Below are 10,140 nucleotides of genomic sequence, written 5' to 3'. Positions count from 1 at the left end.
AAAGAAGGTTTCATTTTTACCAAAAAATGTACTGTGCAGAAACGGAAGCCCCCAAAAGCTACAAAATGTCGTTTAAAAAAAATTTTTGGTCTCACATTGATTTTTTTTTCCGTTTTTCCGTAGATTTTTGGGTAAAATGACTGATGTCATTACAAAATAGAATTGGTGGCGCAAAAAATAAGCAATAATATGGATTTTTAGGTGAAAGATTGAAAGAGTTATGATTTTTTAAAGGTAAGGAGGAAAAGACAAAAATGCAAAAACGGAAAAACCCCGGGTCCTTAAGGGGTTAAGGACCCAGACCATTTTCACCTTAAGGACCCTGCCATTTTTTGCACATCTGACCACTGTCACGTTAAACATTAACAACTCTGGGATGCTTTTACTTTTCATTGTGATTCCGAGATAGTTTTTTCATGACATATTCTACTTCATGTTAGTGGTAAATTTTGTCGATACTTGCATCATTTCTTGGTGAAAATCCCAAAATTTTATGAAAAAATTGAAAATTTTGCATTTTTCTAACTTTGAAGCTCTCTGCTTGTAAGGAAAATAGACATTCCAAATAAATGATATATTGATTCACATATACAATATGTCTACTTTATGATTGCATCATAAAGTTGACATGTTTTTACTTCTGAAAGACATCAGAGGGCTTCAAAGTTCAGCAGCAATTTTCCAATTTTTCACAACATTTTCTAAATCGGAATTTTTCAGGGACCAGTTCAGTTTTGTAGTGGATTTGAAGGTCCTTCATATTAGAAATAACCCATAAATGACCCCATTATAAAAACTGTACCCCTCAAAGTATCCAAAAAGACATTCAGTAAGTGTCTTAACCTTTTAGGTGTTTCCCAGGAATAGCAGCAAATTGAAGGAGAAAATTCTAAATCTTCATTTTTTACACTCGCATGTTCTTTTAGACCCAGTTTTAGAATTTTTACAAGGGGTAATAGGAGAAAAAGTCCCCCAAAATGTGTAACCCAATTTCTCTCAAGTAAGGAAATACCTTATGTGTATGTCAAGTGTTCTGCGGGTGCAGTAGTGGGCTTAGAAGGGAAGGAGCAACAATGGGATTTTGGAGAGTGAATTTTGCTGAAATGGTTTTTGGGGGGCAGGTCGCATTTAGGAAGCCCCTATGGTGCCAGAACAGCATAAAACCCCCGCATGGCATACCATTTTGGAAACTACATCCCTCAAGGCACGTAACAAGGGGTCCAGTGAGCCTTAACACCCCACAGGTGTTTGACTACTTTTCGTTAAAGTCGGATGTGTAAATGAAAAAAATGAAAAAATTTCACTAAAGTGCAGTTTTTCCCCCAAAATTTACATTTTTTTCAAAGGCTAATGGGAGAAAATGCCGCCAAAATTTGTAACCCCATCTCTTCTGAGTATGGAAATACCCCATGTTAGGACGTAAAATGCTCTGTGGGCGAACTACAATGCTCAGAAGAGAAGGAGTCACATTTGGCATTTGGAAAGCAAATTTTGCTGAAATGGGTTTTGGGGGGGGGGGGGGGGGGGTATGTCTCATTTAGGAAGCCCCTATGATTGCCAGAACAGCAAAAAAAAAAAAAAAACACATGGTATACTATTTTGGAAACTACACCCATTAAGTAACATTACAAGGGGTACAGTGAGCCTTAACACCTCATAGGTTTTTGACGACTTTTTGTTAAATTTGAATGTGTAAATTTTTCACTAAAATGCTGGTTTTCCCCCAAATTTTACATTTTTACAAGGGGTAATAGGAGAAAATGACCCCCAAAATTTGTAACCCCATTTCTTCTGAGAATGGAAATACCCCATGTGTGGACGTCAAGTGCTCTGCTGGCGCACTACAATGCTCAGAAGAGGGGGAGCGCCATTAAGCTTTTGGAGAGAGAATTTGTTTGGAATGGTCCATGTGCGTTTACAAAGCCCCCCCGTGGTGCCAGAACAGTGGACCCCCCCCCCACATGTGACCCCATTTTGGAAACTAATTTCCAACAAAGGGCACTGATTCCCTAAATCCTTCCTTCTAAAACTTAACTTTTATTGTTGTTAACTTAAATTATAAGAGTAGAAAAAAGTTAAAAACACAGCACTGTCCACTGTTTATGACCACTGTCTTACTTACAGTATAGCAATATATTGTTTCTTATATAGCTGCTCCATCCGGAGCTAGTCTATCAATTGCTAGCTAATGCCCTTTACAGTTATACACTGTGATTTTTCTGGGTGCTGGCAGCTGTACCTGCAGTGTGCGCTGGCAGCTAAATACACAGTGGACAGTGGTGCTGTTTAAAACCTAATCCCTGTATAACACCCTACATGTTTTGCCACTTGCGTGGCTTTCCCAAGGATGATTTCTACAGACTGAGACTTAGACGTCAGGCGCTGGTTTAAATAACCTCGGCGTCTGACAAAATCAATTACCTGTGGCGAAATCAATTACCTGTGGCATTTTGGAAACTACACCCCTCACAGAATTTAATAAGGGGTGCAGTGAGTATTTACACCCCACTGGCGTTTGACAGATCTTTGGAACAGTGGGCTGTGCAAATAAAAAATTAGATTTTTCATTTTCACGGACCACTGTTCCAAAAATCTGTCAGACACCTGTGGGGCATAAATGCTCACTGTACCCCTTATTACATTACGTGAGGGGTGTAGTTTCCAAAATGGGGTCATGTGGGGGGGGGGGGGTCCTTTGTTCTGGCACTATGGGGGCTTTGTAAACACATGTGGCCTTCAATTCCGGACAAATTTTCTCTTCAAAACCCCAATGACGCTCCTTCTCTTCTGAGCATTTTAGTGCACCCACAGAGCACTTTACATCCACATATGGGGTATGTTCTTACTCAGAAGAAATGGGGTTACCAATTCTGGGGGTCTTTTTTTCCTATTTTCCCTTGTGAAAATAAAAAATTTATGGTAACACCAGCATTTTAGTGAAAATTTTTTTTTCCTTTTCCCATCCAACTTTAATGAAAATTCGTCAAACACCTGTGGGGTGCTAAGGCTCACTATACCCCTTGTTGCATTTCGTAAGTGGTGTAGTTTCTAAAATGGGGGTCACATGTCTGTATTTAATTTTTTTGCGTTTATATCAGAACCGCTGTAAAATCAGCCACCCCTGTGCAAATCACCAATTTAGGCCTCAAATGTACATAGTGCGCTCTCACTCCTGAGCCTTGTTGTGCTTCCGCAGAGAATTTTACGCCCACACATGTGGTATTTCCGTACTCAGGAGAAATTGCGTTACAAATTTTGGGGATATTTTTTTCCTTTTAGCGCTTGTGAAAATAAAAAGTATGGGGCAACACCAGCCTGTTAGTGTAAAGAAATAAAAAATGTTACACTAACAGACTGGTGTAGCCCCCAACTTGTAGTGCAATTTCTTCCGAGTACAGAAATACCCCATATGTGGCCCTAAACTGTTTCCTTGAAATACGACAGGGCTCCAAATTGAGAGAGTGTCATGCGCTTTTGAGGACTAAATTAGCGATTGCATATGGGTATTCTACGCCAGTGATTCCCAAACATGGTGCCTCCAGCTGTTGCTAAACTCCCAGCATGCCTGAACAGTCAGTGGCTGTCCGGAAATGCTGGGAGTTGTTGTTTTGCAACAGCTGGAGGCTCCGTTTTGGAAACACTGCTGTTCAATATGTTTTTCATTTTTATTGGGGGGGGGGGGGACAAAGTAAGGGGGTGTATATGTAGGGTTTTACCCTTTATTATGTGTTAGTGTAGTGTAGTGTTTTTAGGGTACATTTGCACTTGCGGGTTACGGGGAGTTTCCTGCTAGGAGTTTGCGCTGCGGTGAAAAATTTGCCACAGCTCAAACTTGAAGCAGAAAACTCACTGTAAACTCGCCCGTGTGAATGTACCCTGTACATTCACATTGGGGTGTAAACCTCCAGCTGTCTCAAAACTACAACTCCCAGCATGTACTGACAGACCGTGCATGCTGGGAGTTGTAGTTTTGCAACAGCTGGAGGCACACTGGTTGGAAAACCTTCAGTTAGGTTCTGTTACCTAACTCAGTATTTTCCAACCAGTGTGCCTCCAGCTGTTGCCAAACTACAACTCCCAGCATGTACTGATCGCCGAAGGGCATGCTGGGAGATGAGGTACGCAACTACCACTCCCAGCATGCCGAGACAGCTGTTTGCTGTTTGGGCATGCTGGGATTTGCAGTATTGCAAGATCTGGAGGGCTACAGTTTAGAGACCACTGCACAGTGATCTCCAAACTGTGGCCCTCCAGATGTTGCAAAAATACAAATCCCAGCATGCCTAAACAGAAAACAGCTGTCTGGGCAGGCTGGGAGTTGTAGTTTTGCAACATCTAGAGGGCTACAGTTTAGAGACCACTGTATAGTGGTCCCAGACTGTAGCCCTCCAGATGTTGCTAGGCAACTCACCGGCTTCCATAGGATCCAGGGAGCCACAATGCCGTCCTCTTCTGGCGCCGATGATCGCCACCTGGTGCCGCCGGATGGGTAAGTGGATCTTCGGCGCCGGTCCTCTGTCAGTTTCCCCGTTCTGCCCGGCCTATTATGGACAACCCCGATCCCCCTTATATACCGGGTCACCATAGACCTGCATGACCCGGAATCGGTTCAAAACGCCAGTTTGAATTCACCGGCGATTTGCGGCGATCACTGACATGGGGGGGGGGGGGGGGGGTCTGATGGCCCCCCTGGGCATTTGCGCGGAGTTCCTGCTGATCGATATCAGCAGTCACCCCAGTCCGGTCCCCGTCTGACGCACGGGGGGACCGAAATGGTCCTTAAGTACTGGGTCCTTATGTACCAGGGAGCGAAGGTGTACCTGTACGCCCAGGGTCCCTATGTGGTTAAAGGTGTGTGCATGTTGGGGGAGTGAGGGTTTCTATTGAAAATTGGAAAATGGTGGTATTGAATATTGAAAATGGTTGTGTAAGACCACAGAAACGTTGTACCTTTGCATTGCTGGATTAAAGCTACACTCGGAGTAAAGCTCTTCCCTTGTTTATACCCTGTATGATAATGTGTGTGCACTGAGTGCAGTGGGGCTATTGTTCCCACCACTGAGTATGTATATCTTGTTTTGAAAAGTTGTTTTTAGTGTTACTCTGCTTTTTGAATTAACTCCTTGAGGAAACTGGATGTATATGTATGTTATGTGCTTGCTCAGAAGCTGCGCTCACTTCAAAGCCGGAAAGTAATGGCTGAAATCATGCCAATATCCAGCATTAACACTTTAGATGCTGCGATCCATGTTGATGACAGCATCTAAAAGTGCAAATTATTGATGCCCTTGGGTTCTAGGGGGGCTGATTGGGGCCTCTGTGGGATGATGCAGGGTCCCATTCAGCTGACGTGACTGCCAGAGGTCTCTTACCTCAGGAATTGCATTGTATTAACATATGTAAGGCTGGGGACAGGGGAGGTAGAAAATCTCCTGTTGTATCATGGGAAACAGTGACGTCTTGATGACAAAATGGGCGTCCAATGCACTCCAATGGTCGACAACAGTAACACTAGGTGAAGAACTACTGAGTTTTTGGCAAGAGGTAGCAGACGGCAAAGCCATAACTGGGTACACAAACAGTAGAGCAAGCATATTGAATAGTTATATAACTTTTGTATTGGTGTACTTAGAACATGTGTTGATTGCTGCTGCAGTACTCCTTTAAAGCATTGCTGTCATTAAAAACAACTTTTGACATGTCGATCCGGCCCAACAAAAGTTATTAATCACACGAGGTCTTACTTCTTAGATCCACTGCAATAGTGAGTTATTAGTCGGGGAATTGAACAGCTTTGTGGTGGATAAATCTGTACAAAAAATTCTATGCAGAGAAATGGATGGATCTCTCGACCATCCAGGGAATTGAGCGCAATGTCGCCCATTTCCCTGGCTAAGAACTCTCAATCACCAACTTTTAATGGTGTGGAATGTCGCCCATTTACCCAGCTAAGAACTCTCGATCAACAACTTTTAAAGATAAACTGACAGCTATTCACCCGCACAAAACAAAATAAACTTGGTTATACACTGCTCAAAAAAATAAAGGGAACACTAAGATAACATATCCTAGATCAGAATGAATGATCTAATCATATGAAATACTTTCGTCTTTACATAGTTGAATGTGCAGACAAAAAAAATCACACACAAATTATCAATGGAAATCAAATTTATCAACCCATGGAGGTCTGGCTATTGAGTCACACTCAAAATCAAAGTGGAAAACCACACTACAGGCTGATCCAACTTTCATGTAATGTCCTTAAAACAAGTCAAAATGAGGCACAGTAGTGTGTGTGGCCTCCACATGCCCATATGACCTCCCTACAATGCATGGGCATGCTCCTGATGAGGTTGTGGATGGTCTCCTAATGGATGTCCTCCCAGACCTGGACTAAAGCATCCACCAACTCCTGGACAGTCTGTGGTGCAACGTGGCATTGGTGGATGGAGCGAGACATGATGTCCCAGATGTGCTCAATCGGATTCAGGTCTGGGGAATGGGCGGGCCAGTCTATAGCATCAATGCCTTTCTCTTGCAGGAACTGCTGACACACTCCAGCGACATGAGGTCTAGCATTGTCTTGCATTAGGAGAAACTCAATTTCAACTGCACCAGCATATGGTCTCACAAGGGGTCTGGGAATCTCATCTCGGTACCTAATGGCAGTCAGGCTACCTCTGGCAATTACATGGCACATGGAGGGCTGTGCGGCCCTCCAAAGAAATGCCACCAACACCATTACTTACCCACCACCAAAACGATCATGCTGGAGGATGTTACAGGTAGCAGAACGCTCTCAACCGTGTCTCCAGACTCTGTCACATCTGTCACATGTGCTCAGTGTGAACCTGCTTTCATCTGTGAAGAGCACAGGGCGCCAGTGGGGAATTTGCCAATCTTGGTGTTCCCTGGCAAAGGCCAAAGGTCCTGCACAGTGTTGGGCTGTAAGCACAACCCCCACCTGTGGACGTCGGGCCCTTATGAAGTCTGTTACTGACCGTTTGAGTGGACACATGCACATTTGTGGCCTGCTAGAGGTCATTTTGCAGGGCTCTGGCAGTGCTCCTCCTGCTCCTTCTTGCACAAAGGCGGAGGTAGCGGTCCTTCTGCTGGGTTGTTGACCTCCTACGGCCTCCTCTATGTCTCCTGATGTACTGGCATGTCTGCAGGTAGCGCCTCCATGCTATGGACACTACGCTGACAGACACAGCAAACCTTCTTGCCACAGCTCGCATTGATGTGCCATCCTGGATAAGCTGTACTACCTGAGCCACTTGTGTGGGCTGTAGACTTTGTCTCATGCTACCACTAGAGTGAAAGCACCGCCAGCATTCAAAAGTGACCAAAACATCAGCCAGGAAGCATAGGAACTGAGAAGGGGTCTGTGGTCACCACCTGCAGCACCACTCCTTTATTGGGGGTGTCTTGATAATTGCCTGTAATTTCCACCAGTTGTCTGTTCCATTTGCACAACAGCATGTGAAATTGATTGTCAATCAGTGTTGCTTCCTGAGTGGACAGTGTGAATTCACAGAAGTGTGATTGACTTGGAGTTACATTGTGTTGTTTAATTGTGACCTTTATTTTATTTTTTTTTTGTAGCAGTATAGTTTGGGTGCTTGAAAAAGGTGGTGGATATCACTGAAACATTGCATCTGAACATGGTTTAAATAAACACCGTTGTGTTTCTTCACTTGAACCCGTGAGTGCTGTTGGATTTATTGCTGGAATTTATGGATGCGGTCTGCAACTGGGACTGCGGTTTCTTCCTATTGCACCCGGATTACTATTTTGAGACTTACAGTGGTAGTGCTGTCCTCCGCCATTTGGGAATAGTATAGTTTGGGTGAATAGCTGTAAAAAGAGGGGTTACTAACATATATAGGTGCCGTATTTTGTGAGTTGTGCTGTTTCTTACTGCGTTGCAATATTCACTCCCCTGCCTGCCCTTCTCCTTGCTACATTCGACTTCCAGGCTCTCACGTCATGGAAGGGGGCGGGCTGGGAGCGAATATTGATGAGGCAGGGGAGCTGGGTGGGTTTAAATACAGCACAACTACACTCTCCTAATACAACTCCCATCATGGAAAAGACACTGTTAATGGTGGGAGCAGTAGGAGAAGGGGCTGCTCCTGCTGGGAAAGCAGGTGGCATTGTGCCGTGATCCCCAGCTGGCCTGCTTTATGAAAAACTATGAGCTGCACTGTAGAATTTTAAAAACCCAGCCAAGAGCCATGAATGCGATATATATACATATATATACATCCCTGGGGAGCAGAGGGGTGTGGCATGCCGCCCGCTCATGGCAGGTTATGAGCTTATGATCGCAGCGGGTCTCAGAATTGACACCTGATACAATCAATCATAGCCTCTGTACTATTACCCACAACATGGAACAGACTCTGTTCAATGATGATAGTAGTAGTTCAAGCGCTGCTGTAGTCTCTCCAGCCGCCTTCAGACTCCTGCAGGTGGGGCACTACTATTCCTATTGTGGTGTCTGGGTAAGGTAATGATGTTACAGGGTCTGGTGGTATTAACCCTTGGTTTGTCATGACCCCAGGGTGAGGTTTGCTTAGTATAGAAGGCCCTGCCACCAACCGGCCCAAAAACAGGAGGGAATAAATGGAATGTCCACATTTATGAGATAACTGGAACTTTTACTTAACTTTTTGACCAAACAGGCGAGTAAAGGGTAAACCCTGAAGAAGAGCCCTGTGGAATGGAGGGGACTTAAGACAGGGGCAAGACAAGGTCCTGTACCAGGACACCACACTATCATGTGCTTTGTCCTCTTCTAGGTCTTACAACCATTTGGCCAGACAGTGGTCTCACGGCCCATCTTACTGGTCTGGTGGGGGTGACTCAAGGTCTGTGGGGGTGGCCATCCTGATCAGGTGAGGAAACTTTGCACTTGATTCCGTCCAGGAGCTTGTCTGTGGCAGACTTCTTGTCACAGATGGTTCCTGGGCGGGTGAGCCCATGCAGCTCACCAACGTGTATGCCTCCACTGAGAAAAATGTCCGACTGGCAGTTCTCCAGACCCTGTGTTCTCAGCTTGCCACAACTAGGGCATTAGTGTTGGGTGATGACTTCAGCTGCCCTATTGAGGTGGACGGGCGCAGTTCTGGCACATCCACCAACCTTGACGTGACGTCCAAGCTGCTGATCAAGATGGTGACAGAGGCATCCTTGCAGGACGTTGTTGGGTCCATCGGGAACGGCTCTGTAAACTATACGTGGAGCCGCCCTGATGGCTCGCTCCATTCTCAGATAAATTTCATCTTCACTTCTAGAGCAGTTAGAAAGGTGTAGTACTCTATGGTCCCCTGCTTCTTCTCTGACCACAGGGCCATTCGATTTTGGGGGATTCTAGGCCATGGATTTCCACCTGGCCTAGGCTCCTGGAAGTTGAATTGTGCCCTGTTGGTGCAGAGGGAGATCATGGAGGAACTTAGGGATGTGTACCTTGTATGGCGTAATGATAAATGTCTGTTTAACTGCATCAGCAATTGGTGGGAATATGTTAAAGTCGAGTTTTGTTGTTTCTTTCAGGAAAAACGCAGACAACAGGCGTGTGAGAAGAAGTAGGACTTCAGGAGGCTGCAGTGCGAGTTGCGGTCATTGCAAGACCTGCTCCAGTGCTGCTGGGACATCAGGTAAGAGCTGGAGGAGACCAAAAAGAGCTTGAAAAGGCGCTTTCAGGAGGAATTCAAGCAAATTGTCTTTTGTTCCAAGGTGGAGAACCTGGAAAAGGGTGAGAAGTGTAGCTGTTTCTTTTTCAGGAAGCTCCATGCTGGCCACATGCCCCTGACTGAAATGCGAGATGAGACCAGACACATGAGGAGGGGCAAGGAGGAGGTAATGGGGGTCGTAACAGATTTCTACAGCAATCTCTATGCCCCAAAGTCATCTGACCCCGAAGCTGCCGAGAGGTTCCTGTCAGGTATCACTAATGTTGTTGATCCCACAGGTGCCACGGCTATGGACTATCCCTTTACGGTGGGGGAGCTGCTCTCTGCTGCTAAATCCTTTAAGCCTGGCAGGACCCTGGGCAGTGACTGTCTCCTGGCCGAGCTCTATGTAGTGCTGGGGGACCTGATCTGTCCGGACCTGTTGGAGGTGTACGAGGAG

This window comes from Hyla sarda, chromosome 6 (genome assembly GCF_029499605.1).
Source record: "Hyla sarda isolate aHylSar1 chromosome 6, aHylSar1.hap1, whole genome shotgun sequence".
NCBI lineage: Eukaryota > Metazoa > Chordata > Amphibia > Anura > Hylidae > Hyla > Hyla sarda.
This window is presented reverse-complemented; position numbering follows the sequence as displayed.